The sequence below is a fragment of the Pezoporus occidentalis genome, unplaced genomic scaffold (assembly GCF_034315485.1).
Source record: "Pezoporus occidentalis ecotype Australia unplaced genomic scaffold, CSIRO_AGI_Poc_V1 ctg52, whole genome shotgun sequence".
NCBI classification, from domain to species: domain Eukaryota; kingdom Metazoa; phylum Chordata; class Aves; order Psittaciformes; family Psittacidae; genus Pezoporus; species Pezoporus occidentalis.
The window spans coordinates 66,989-79,747 of record NW_026915858.1 but is presented as its reverse complement, the minus strand read 5'-3'; positions in this window follow the sequence as shown (position 1 = coordinate 79,747).

Below are 12,759 nucleotides of genomic sequence, written 5' to 3'. Positions count from 1 at the left end.
TTTTCTCTTGCACAAACTTACAAAAAGGACCCTGAAATCCAAATTTCTGAGGATTTAATCTAAATAGATTCTCAATTGCAGATATCCCATGTTACCTAGTGTTAAACATTTGTGTTATGTGTAGTGGTTTTTTTTTAATAATTCTAGTTCACCAAAACCATCAGTAACTTGTCTATTTACTGGGTCTTGCATATTAAAACCAAAAGTCAGGACTGAGGTAAGCTGTGAAAATAAATTGTGAGAAAAGTAACTGTGGTCTGACCATTGTACACTCGGTGATGGTTTGGATGCAGAAGTCTCTCACAGCATCCATAGTCTGTTGTGAATTCACATTGTCTGTGTGTCGTTCTGGAGCTCCAGAACTACATATGAACTCAATGTTCTATTTACAAAATAACCCATCTTTATCTCTAAAACGAAAGAAAACTTCCAAGCAAGAGCAGAGTTTATCTAGCGTAGAGATAATTTGATGAATCAATGAATTCTGAGATATCTGATAGCCTCCAGTTACTCTGCTTGCTCTACAGACCTATCCGCATCCCTTATCTTCTCTGGGGACAAAAGGCAGATGCTTATCATATGTAGCTGTAAAAACCCTCAGCTTTCTAACAGTAGTTTTTATAATGACCACTGAGTGGTTTTCACTCAATGTGAATTACCAAATTCTGTAGTGTGATCAAAGCTGTACAAAAGTATGGGACAATGTGAACAGATTTTAATCTTACACTAAATTAGAGATAAGAAACCATTGTGCAGACATTATTCATTTTCTTAAGTTCATTGGAACTCTTGGTTCTTAAATGGGTTTGTAATAATAGTGTTTCCTGCCTGTTCCACTGGAACAGCACAGATTATGTGGATATTGTCACAGATTTCCACCATGTTTACCACAAAAAAAAACCTTGGGATCTGAGTAATTAGGATTTATACATATATATATATATATATATATAGTAAAGAATGTAACTAGTTGTTTGGTACCTTAATTTGATCTGAAGAAGCTCACACTGAGTCCTTATTGTGATGACTAGCCAGAAAAACTATAGTATCTTTTAAAGGAATTAAGGAAGTTTGCAATATCATGTTAATTAGACAAGACTGTTATAAAGAAGTGAATAGTATTGGGTCTGTCTTCCCATGTACACCTCCCTCAAAGCCATGCAACTGTTCTGTCTGTTTATTTGTATAGTAGGCTAGTAAGCTCCTTACTTGAATTTTTTTCTGTCAACCCCAGGGTAAACTTTCTTGCATGTTTTCTGTTTTGATCAGTGTTAGTACTGCCTGAGAACATCTTCCTACATTTCACAGCTATTACTGCAGAATGGAGCACTTAATTGCCTTTTTTGTTTTGTTTTGCTGGAAGGAATGCACTGAGTACAGTTATCAAACTTAAAACATGATTGACAAGAAGCCAGAGACAGCCTTATTAGCAGCAATCTCTCATCCTACAACAACCATGGATCAGACCTTTTTCTTCTGCTTCAGTCACAATAGTTAGGAATTACTTGTATCTTTGCTTGAAAATTGTAGTCATATAGATATTTTTCAGCAAATTTGAAGAGAATGGGTAGATTTTTAACATTTTACTTGGGTGGTGATTAAAACATGCTTCTGTATTATAAAATCTGATCCTTGCTTACAGCTTCTTTTTTATGCTTAAACTGATTGAGGATTTCTTGACCTCTTCTGAAGGCAGCATATGTTTTAGCATTGACTACATCAGAATTAACATTTCATCCAGGATGTTCAGTGGGGCTTGGCTTCATGCAATTCTATTGTAGTTTTGACATCCAAGATACATCAGTTCCTCTGCCTTGCCCTCACTCTTTGGACCCTGCACCCATTCCAGCTGCAGCAAGGGTGCAGAAGACTCAAAGGCCCTAATTCTAACCCAAGCAGCACTTTGCTCTGTAATGTCATGTCATTACAGAGAGAGATATGTCTCCATTATTAGGGAGGAGAGTCTTCTCCTCATATAGGGTCTCCATTCTACGCTCTGATACAACAGACTTGCAAACTGTTCTGTTTTAATTTGGTAACTTTAAATAAGATGAAATTTTCAGAAGACTTGCTTTCTTTAAATCGTACATATTTTTAGTAAGAGAGATGCTAGGTTATAAAAAAGCCTATGAAGGATGCTTAAGAGTATGTTTTTTAATGAGAAACATCAGCAAATATGGATCTCTTTTTAAATGTTAAAATATTTATGCAGTAGAACAACCAAAAGCAGTATGTTAAAAACATTATTTTAGAGACTGTATAAATATCTCATGCAAGCAGATTGATTTAATCGTATAAAACAGTCTTATTCAATAGCAAGCTTTTCAGCAGCAATTTAAAGTAATACGTAATTTGTTTTTGTAGAATAGATCCACTCTCCATAAGTGAAAGCCAGCTAAATTTAAGTTTGCATGTGTTCCTTGGCCTTATATCTTAATTTAGCTCTCCTCCAATTTTTTTTCTCATTTTTATGGAAAACAATTTTAGACAAATTCAGGCTGATTAATGGCAGACTTTGGCAGACCAACCTATTACTCATTTATATGAATTTGTGTACTTGTTTCTGATTTTTAAAATGTGTGTGGCATACAATGAATCTGATTACATGTTCCATTGGTACAGTAAGCTGATAGAATCTTGTTTATAAAATCCCTTATTTCACAGCATCTGCCAAATTTAATATCAGTTATTTCCTACCTCACCCCCTCTTTGACTGTGAAAGAGATTTTGATCATGTGGGGAAATATGAAAACTTTAAATAATAAAGAAAGTGTCCTTGCTAACAAACTGAATTCATAAGTAGTTTGCAGTCTGCTAAAAATGACTGAACTTCACAGCTGTGGAAGCAAGCCTGTATTCTCCCTGAGCAAGTTCTTCTACTCAGCCACCTCTGAGCAAGCAGCTGTATGATTACTCAGCTTGCCCTATTCTAAGGACAGAATGCAAGACTTGGCATTTTGATTTGAGTAGATGAATGGCAAACTGCAGGATGCAAACTGCAGGATGTAAACTTGCCGCAAGTCAGCTGTTTTATGGTAACTGCCTCTGTGCACATCCTTACACCATTATACTTTGTGCTAATGGTGAGTCTGCCTCACTGAATGACTATTCCCTTTGCATGTACCTTGAGATGGAAATACCAGGTGTTTGCCTTCTTCCTGACTGAAAAAGCAGTATGTCAGCCATGTGCCAGTCGTGGAGGCATACATGATGCACATTTAAATAACAGCCTTGTAACATTTCCTTTTTTGTTTCAACAACTCCTCTTCCTTTGATGCAGCAGAGCCACCTGTATATAGCTCCATAGCCCAGAAGAATGGAGAGAGGCTGAAGAATTATGATGGCATCAGAGGACAAAAAAAATTCTTCAGCATAAATTCTTACCCTGTTCCCTTTTATTTCTGTGCAAGGACGTGCTGCTTCCCTCAGTTGTTGCCTGTTCTCACCAAAGAGTACAAGACTAGCTTGTAGCATATGCGTTGCCTAAATTAATATTATTACATTATCTTATGTTTTGTCACAAGATAAAATGCTATCACAGTGATATAATATTAGTGTTTGTTAAAAAGAATCATCAATTTGTGTCTCTTTTTTACTTGTTAGAAGTTAATTTTGTGGATATATGATCCTGAAAGTGCAGATGCTTCCAAACTGAATCACACTGCAATTATTCCATCACAAGTATGTTGAAATGATGCCACTTAAGGAAAAAGTTAAAGCAGATGTCTTCTGAAAATTTACCAGTTGAAAGCGGAAATATCTTATTGGAATATACTGCCTGCATACATCTTTAATTATTTCCTTTTCCTGTCTTAGGAAAAATAAATTTGCAAGGTTTTCTCTCCTGTCAATACTGCAGCAGTAGCACAGGTATAATGAGCAAGGTGAAGCCTATTGTCTATTTCATAGAGTAATTATTAAGCTTGAGTGATTCAATCAAATTTTAGTCTTTGTGAAAATTATATTCAGAAATTGTAACTGGCAGTAACGTGTGACAGTTAAACAGAAGTCTCTTTTCAGATTTCCTCATGCACCTGCATAGAAGACTGTTGGAAAAAGGTTTAAGCGAAAGCATTTAGAAGTCACGGTATGTGATAAACAGGGATGTCAATTTACTGGCTTAATTTAGAGCTAAAATGTGACACCACATTGTACAAGCTTATCTGTACAGGTCGATCTCCAAACTGAATGAAGATACATTTAAGAGATTATTCCACTTGGATTATTTGTAGGGATTAATATGTATAATAATTTTATTAGACATGGGTTTCTGACCTAAGCAAATGGCAGAAAGTAATTAGTCTTTAGTACAGTATCTGACACGAGGTTTGCATGCATGCCACCACAATTTATTTCAATGTATTTTATTGTAATTTTTTATCAGTATTTTAAGTTGCCATCATTATATTTTTTTTTTTTTAGATTTTTTACTATCTTCAAAATAAAATTAAACAGGAGGAAAAGGTACCAATAGTCATTGTACTGTGAAGACATTTTTGTTGTTAGATAATTAGATGCTATGAAAGTTATGCATGCTATGGAAAGAATGCAGCGAAAACAAGACAGAACTTGGCACTGAGTGTTGTGTATTCTGAAATGAATAGATTGATTTAATAGAATACCCTGCACCTGGGTCGGAGCAATCACCAGGCACAGCCACAGGTTGGGCAGAGAAGAGATTCAGAGCAGCCCTGCGGAGAAGGACTTGGGGTGTTGGTTGATGACAAAACGAACATGAGCCGGCTTCAGTGTGTGCTCGCAGCCCAGAAAGCCAACCGTATCCTGGGCTGCATCAAAAGGAGCGTGACCAGCAGGACGAAGGAGGTGATCCTGCCCCTTTGCTCTCATGAGACCTCACCTGGAGTATTGTGTGCAGTTCTGGTGTTCTCAACATGCAAAGGACATGGAAGTGTTGGAACAAGTGCAGAGGAGGGCCACGAGGATGATCAGCGGACTGGAGCACCTCCCGTATGAAGATAGGCTGAGAAAGTTGGGGCTGTGCAGCCAGGAGAAGAGAAGACTGTGTGGAGACCTCATAGCAGCCTTCCCTTCTGAAGGGGGCCTAAGGGATGCTGTAGAGGGACTCTTCACTAGGGACTGTAGTGATAGGACAAGGGGTAATGGGTTAAAACTTAAACAGGGGAAGTTTAGATTGGATATAAGGAAGAAGTTCTTTATTGTGAGGGTGGTGAGGCACTGGAATGGGTTGTCCAGGGAGGTTGCGAATCCTCCATCCCTGGCTGTGTTCAAGGCCAGGCTGGACAGAGCCTTGGGTGACATGGTTTAGTGTGAAGTGTCCCTGCCCATGGCAGTGGGGTTGGAACTAGGGGATCTTAAGGTCCTTTCCAACCCTAACTATTCTATGAATCTGACTGTATTGGTATGTCATTGAAAATTTATTTGATAATACCAGTTTATTCCAACTTCAGAATTAGAAAAAAAAAAAAAAAGTTGTAATAAACAGCCTTACATCAGTTGGAAAAAAATATATTTAATAATAACATTTATTTTACTTAAACAGAGTTCTCAGATACTTCACAGACTGTTTTGGAGTTTGGGACAGGAACCTGTTGTTCAACCTACTTGAAAAAAAAGAAAAATACTATTCTCAGGCGCATCCAAATTTAGGATGTGGGATTTTAGGGCTTTTTTTGTTTATTTGTAGAATGCTATTTAAAATTGTTACACTTGCAACTCTATGAACAGCTGTTGATGAGCAGGGCCATGATGAGAGCTGTTGATGGGCTCATGTCTGGGCCTCTTTTTGAGATACTTTGTGCTTTATTTTTCTTTGAAGACAACTTGTCACCTAAATGTTTAGCTGCCCTTTTTTTCATTCACCATAGTACCTAAACGTATGTAGGCTTTTCTGTCAGTCCTAAAAACTCACTGCATGTAATATTGCTACTTCATATGCGTAGAAGGTCATAGAGTAGAAATCAAGATCAAAAATCACCTAAAATTTTTACTTTAAGGAACTGTCTTTGAGTCTTAATTGTTAAGTTGTAGGCATCAGATCAGAGTTGACAGTTACACATGCATCCCTAATGCAGATACTCTAAGCACCAAAAGCAGAAAACGTTAGTATGCTTGGTAAGCAGCTTTAGAGAATCTTATAGAAAATAACAAATCACATTATGTAATTCTATATGCTTATATGCTTCACTTGCCCAAGCTCAGTGTATTCTGCAGAATTATTACTGAATTCTAGTGATCCATTCATTGGTGGGTCCCTTACAGAGACCAGCCGCAGCTCTGAGGAGAAGGCCTTGGGGATGCTGGCTGACAAGAAACACAACACGAGCCAGCAGTGTGCATTCGCAACCCAGAAAGGCAATCCTATACTGGGCTGCATCAAAAGGAGCATGAGCAGCAGGTCAGAGGAGGTCCTGCCCCTCTACTCTGCTCTTGTGAGATCCTACCTGGAGTACTGTGTTCAACTCTGGTGCCTCCAGCACAAGAGGGACGTGGACCTGATGGAGTGAGTCCTGAAGGCAGGCTGAGAGAGCTGGGCTTGTTCAGACTGGAGAAGAGAAGGCCGCAGGGAGACCTTAGAGCAGCTTCCAGTGCCTAAAGGGGGCCTACAAGAAATCTGGAGAGGGACTTTTGACAAGGGCAGGTAGTGACAGTATAAGGGGGAATGGCTTTGAGCTGAAAGAGGAAAGATTTAGATTAGACTTTAGGAAAAAAATTCTTTACTGTGAGGGTGGTGAGGCGCTGGCACAGGTTGCCCAGAGAAGCTGTGGCTGCCCCATCCCTGGCAGTGTTCAAGGCCAGGTTGGGCAGGGCTTGAAACAACCCGGTCTAGTGGAAGGTGTCCCTGCCCATGGCAAGGGGGTTGAAACTGAAATGTTTAAGGTACCTTCCAATCCCAACCATTCTATGATTCCATGATTCCTGGTAGTTCAGGATCTGTGTGAGGTGTTGTGTCAAACACCTCATCCTCATTAAAAAAAAAAAATAATCTTTAAAAGATATTTTTTCACCCTTCTCTAGACTTCTAAAGCAGTACTGCACGTTTTTACTTTATGTATGTGCTGATATTTCAGGCACAATTTCAAATAGAAGTAACTAAACAGCTTCCAGTGTTTCCGCTAACTGGTTTAGGAGAACGTTCAGGTATTTGTGCAAAGTACCACATCATAGATGTTTTCTTTCATCTGATGAAGAATTCTGCATTTTCTGTGAATCAACAGTTAACTGTATACTTGATAAGCAGTAGTAGGGCAATGGCAGTAGTAATATGGTTCTAAACACATGTGACAAAATAATACCCAAAGTATTAATTCCTCTTTTAATGATTGCTTATATTACAGTCATGCTTTGACTGGGAGTTTGCATATTCTGTATAGGAAATAGGATATAAACAAAGTGGTTGAAAGGTGAGGGAAAAGGGAAAGGGATCCAAGAGCCTCCTCATACTCCAACGTCTACTATCAGGTGACATTTGTAGGTCATTTTTCTTGGGAACACCGTAGGATTACGAAGGATGACTATCTTTTAACAAGCAACTATTTTAATTTTTTTTTTTTTAATAAATAAAGGGATTGTGGTAAAATTTTGGTGAGTCTGGACAGTCACAAAAAGGCAATTAGTGTCTCCAAACAAACTGGAAGATCTTCCTGAGGCAGTGCCATCCCCTTCAATTCCTATTTTTTTCTGTGCTAGAGCCCCTTATGAAACCCTCCTGTATTGTTATTTCCAGTGTTTTGGACCACTAAATATTAGAACTAATATAAGGACTCTCATACTGTCAGTTGCTCTACTTCTGTTACTGATTACTGCATTTCAGGGCAATTACTTCTTTTCCTTACTACTAGTATATAGTACTCACCTATTTTGTAGTGTGCCTTGAAAACACAACAGGTCAACAGTGACAAAAATTCACAGTTATTTTGATTGTGAGTTTGTGATAAAATAGAGCAAAGCAGTAAATAATAGTACTGTAAACATACCAGGAGTTATGCGTAGCACAGGTATCTGTCACAAGTTTTGGGATCTATAAAATTTTATCCTACATAGGCCTTCAGTGAAGCTAATCCAAATAATTAATGCCTATGTATTATACTGCAAGAAAAGATATGACTTTTAATGGGGTGGTAGTACTGTTTATATATAGGTTTGGTTATGCTTTCCCTTGATCGTTATCTGTGCACCTTTCTATTTTATCACTAGATGGCAACATAGCAATACTCCATCTCTAAAGCTGCTCTAACCAGAGATGGGCTTTTTCTGTCTCATTTTTCAGGGCAAAGCTTAAATAATTCACCCCACCCCCGAAATGGGAACATATGCATTCTGGCAGTAAATTGTTTCTTAATGCTGTGAGTTCTGGTGTTACTTTTTTCTATCTTATTAACTGCTGCTTTCGTAGGCAACTAAAGCGCAGAATAGTCAAGTAAGAGAAAATAAATTTGCTTCTCCCAAATAAGGGAACAGTCTATTGATTCATCTGAATCACCTCACATATGCTCGGTTATTTTGTGGAAACCCCTTTTACTGAAGCCAGTGACACCTATGTTCACATCTACAAGAACAGAATTTGCATCATTTTTGCCGTTCCAAATATTTAATTTACTGAGGTAAGTCTGGAAGTTAATATAGTAGATTTGGGGTGAAACAACTTTTATCCAATAACCATATGCAAGGGTCTCTTTAGCATCCCTCTTGAGAGCACTAAGCCTATAGACTTACTCAAATTCTAGTCAGACTGGACAGGATGATTATTATTAGACAAGGTATGAAAAGTGTCCAACTCAGTTTCTCAGGAGACATATTTTCCAGTGAAATGAGAGAAAAAGAAACAAAACCAATCTTAATAGTTACCAGCTTCTTTTGCTTTTGGAACCTTGGACAGACTCAACAGTTCTGCTCAGTATTTGGTAAGTAGTCAGTGAGAGGTTCTTACACTTTTTACGTCTCCTCTGAAATTCAGCAGCAGCTTCTCAGGAAAGGCCAAACAGCTTGTACCAACAGGCATAGGTTCTGTCCTTCATCATGTTTTCTCCAGAAGCCAAATTAGAGAGCTTATACTTCTCCCAGATCTGCTTTATACTGAGCTGAGATTTTTTAGGTTTGAAGTTTCTGTTAGCCTGCTGTATCCCAATGTAGTGAAACAGAACTGTTTGGGCCTTGATACTTGAACAAGTTATCTTGTTCAGAGGTAATAAAATGTCACTGTTCCCCCCAAAACAGTGACCTCTCCATTAAATGGTCTGCATGTTTTCCAACAACAGCACTTTTACTATCAAATTTTGAACTTTTTATAGAAATGATGGATTCAAAACTTAGAAATAAAAGTTCCCTCAGATGCTTTGACCCAGGGCCTAAATAACAATGTAAATGATTTGGCTTTAACAGATAATGTAATAATATTTTTAATAAATGGTAATCTTAAACAAGAAGCTAATATATTTTGTTTAAAAAAATTGGAGTGGAAAGCTTTCTGAAAGTGAAACAACTGAAATACTTTCAAGATACTGATGTTCATCAGTCTATCCAGTGCAGGTAGGTTATCTATATTTCTCATTTGACATTTAAGATATGGATGGTCTTCATTAAATGTCTGGGTGAATTTATTTTGGATCCACTTTTCATTGATGTAATGCTGGGAAATGACCAGACAACAACAAGTTTATTTAAAGAAAATGTTGAAATAAGGTCTGCACACTATCCATGGCTCTCACTGCATGAGCTCATGTAGCCATGTGAAATCATTTTTAGGATCACAGCTTAAATTTGTAAATGCATGTCAGTGAAGCTCTCCTAATGACATTAGCTGAAACTGTATTCCAAACCATCTTGATTTCTTAACGTGCATCCGTACTACAAAGTGTAAGAGAAGTTACTATTTACCTAATCAGTTGTGAAAGGTTTTTTTTTTCAACAGAGCAGAAAATTAAATACTTGGCAGGATGGACATCTTCTGAGGTTTATCGTGGATATAATGAAACATTTAATAAAACAGTAGAACATAACTGTAATTAAGAAAAGTCTTTTTATTCATTATTCCAGCCTCAGGAAACCCTAGCAATTTCTTTGCAAGGCATTCGCTCGTCTTTACTTGGCTCTTAAAAGAGAACTTAACTAAGCAGGTGCCATTCCCTCTACAGACCATGGTATGCCTTTTTGACTGTTTGAGTCACCTGCTAACTGTACAGAAGTCCAGTCTGAGTCCATCTCTCTGAATTTCAGAGTTTAGTCTGTAAGCCACTAGGCATAGCTTGTCAAGAGATTGCTCTTTAACTTGGGGATGTGTGTGACTGAAGTACATGTAGATGCCATGAGAAGGATACCAACTGTAAGAAAAAATAATTTGAAATAAATACAGCATAATATTTTGTAAATTTAAATTACACAAATGTGTATTCTTTCTGCTTTTCTTATTATAGACTACTTTGGGAATATATTGATAAAAATAACATTTTATTAATGCTGCAAGGACTGGCTTGAGAGAATTAGTAAAGCTTCCTGTGTGGGTAAGTGGAATAAAAACATGGTCCTTTATTTGAATCCATCTGCTTATGTATATACGTTATTAATTGGTGGTTCCAGAATACACCACCAGACGTATCCTTTGGAAATCTAAATATTTAGCTCTATATTTAACTCTAAGAATTCTTGCTCCATTGTAAATTTTCAACACAGCATGGATTTGAACGTCTACTATCTGGACATGGGAGATGAAGTGACATGTTTGGTCTCTGATAGCTTTTGGTGAGAAGGTAGCTGTAAGTATATGTCTGGAAGTCTATAGCCCAGACCAACTACAACTAGAAAAAAATAGCACTTACAAAGTTGCTCATAGATTCTGTGTTAAAAATGAGGCAAAGTTGGAGGGTTTTTTAAATTTCTTTAAAATATGTTTCTTTCCACTGTATTTTGCTATATATTTTCTTTTTCTGCTGTATTTGGGCAATATTTGAAGATAGGCCTTATGTGTATGGAGAAGGAATAGAGAAAGGTTTCTTTCCACATGCTTTCACTGCTATTAAGACTTCACAGTGCAGTGTATGCTGACATAGGTCCATGCAGATTAATTTTCTACTGATACAGCTATCCTTTAGGTGTATTTTCTTAAAACTATAAATTAAAATAGCATATTAACTAACGTCAGCATTGTAAATTTGTAAACTACACAATTGTGCAGTATTAAAAAGGCAGACTTCTTAATAAACATGAACAAAATCTGGAAATCATCTACCCAAATTTAGGCATATGGAGCGCACTAAGTGACAGCATTTCATCTTGTTTACCTGGCCCCTTCCGTTCTGCTGCTGCTGTGTTTCGTTTGGTTGTCTAATGATCCATACAGGTTAAAAGTGTCTCTCTCATCCTTGAACAACCTGCAAAGTTAGATGCCCACACCATAATCACAGCATGTTGTGAAGCAACTGCTGTCTTGTAGAACTTTTAGTTTTGTTGCTGTCTATAAGCTCATCCTTTCCTAAATATCTGAGAAACAAGACTCCTTTATAAAGCCCACAGATGAGGCCCAACCACTAAAATAAGCATTTTTGTGATATGAATCCATCTTTGAGCCCTTTATTTAAGCATGTTTGATTATTTCAGATTCCCTACTCTCTGCTCCCTCTCCTCAGCATGCTGTTCAGTTTCTTTTTCCATTCCAGTAATGGTGGCAGGATCCCCAAAATGTCTGTGGATATGCCATTCCACCCTTTTTTTATCTCCATCCAAATCAGTCAAAATTGATTGCTTCTTGGCAAGTTACAGAATTCATGCAGATGATTTTAGCCCAGGGTTCAAGGACAAAGGTCTTTGCGTTAATACACTGAAGTATAGAGCCATAAAGACTCCTATGTGCATCTGATGATATCATCACTATGCTCTGCATCAAAGGACAAAGTAGCCTGATTAGTCTTTTGTCAGGAATGGTTGATCTTTAAAAGTCTTGAATCAAGCTTCCAATTTAACTCTAATATTCTCCTTCAAGGACTGCTGAAAGTGCTAGTGAATAAACCTTGCCATTTCAGAACCTCAGATCACAGATGGGAAATACAAACAGCTATCTTCAGCACTGTTTGCAAGGACTGATGATTTTCTGAAGTTGTTTTTTTTATGGAAAACTACAATAAGGGCAACCAGTTAAGTGTTCTGTGTTAGGGCTGTTAAGTCATAGAATCATAGAACGATTTGGGTTGGAAAGTACCTTAAAGATACAGTTCCAAACCCCTCGGCCATAGGCAGGGACACCTTCCACTAGACCAGGTTGCTCAAAGCCCTGTCCAACCTGGCCTTGAGCAGTGCTAGGGATAGGGCAGCCACAACTAGATGCTCAGAGACAACAGTCTCGAACCGATAAGATTTCAGCTTCAGTGCTATGTCAGGTTGTCTTATACCTTTCATCTCACCTCAACACAAACCAGAGTTCTGCAGAAAGTGAATTCAGATACGATGTCTGTAATTCTGCTTATTTCCATCTTCCTAATTCCAGATTCTACTGAATTTATTAATGAGTTCAATAACTAGCCAAAATCTCCCAAAATTGATCAGCCTCCCACCCAAACTTGACTTCTCTGTATTTAACAATGTGATCTGTTTGCAAATAGTAACAAATTCTTTCATCTCTTCACATTTTCTAAGCTGTATTCACTGTCTTACTTTAATTGGACTTGTTTATCTATAAAGACCCATTATCTATAAAGACCCATTTCATAGCAATCCACCCTCCCAAAGAAAAATTTATTCTAGCATTCCAAGAGAAGTGGTCCTGAAACTAACACTGAAAAATGTAGTCTG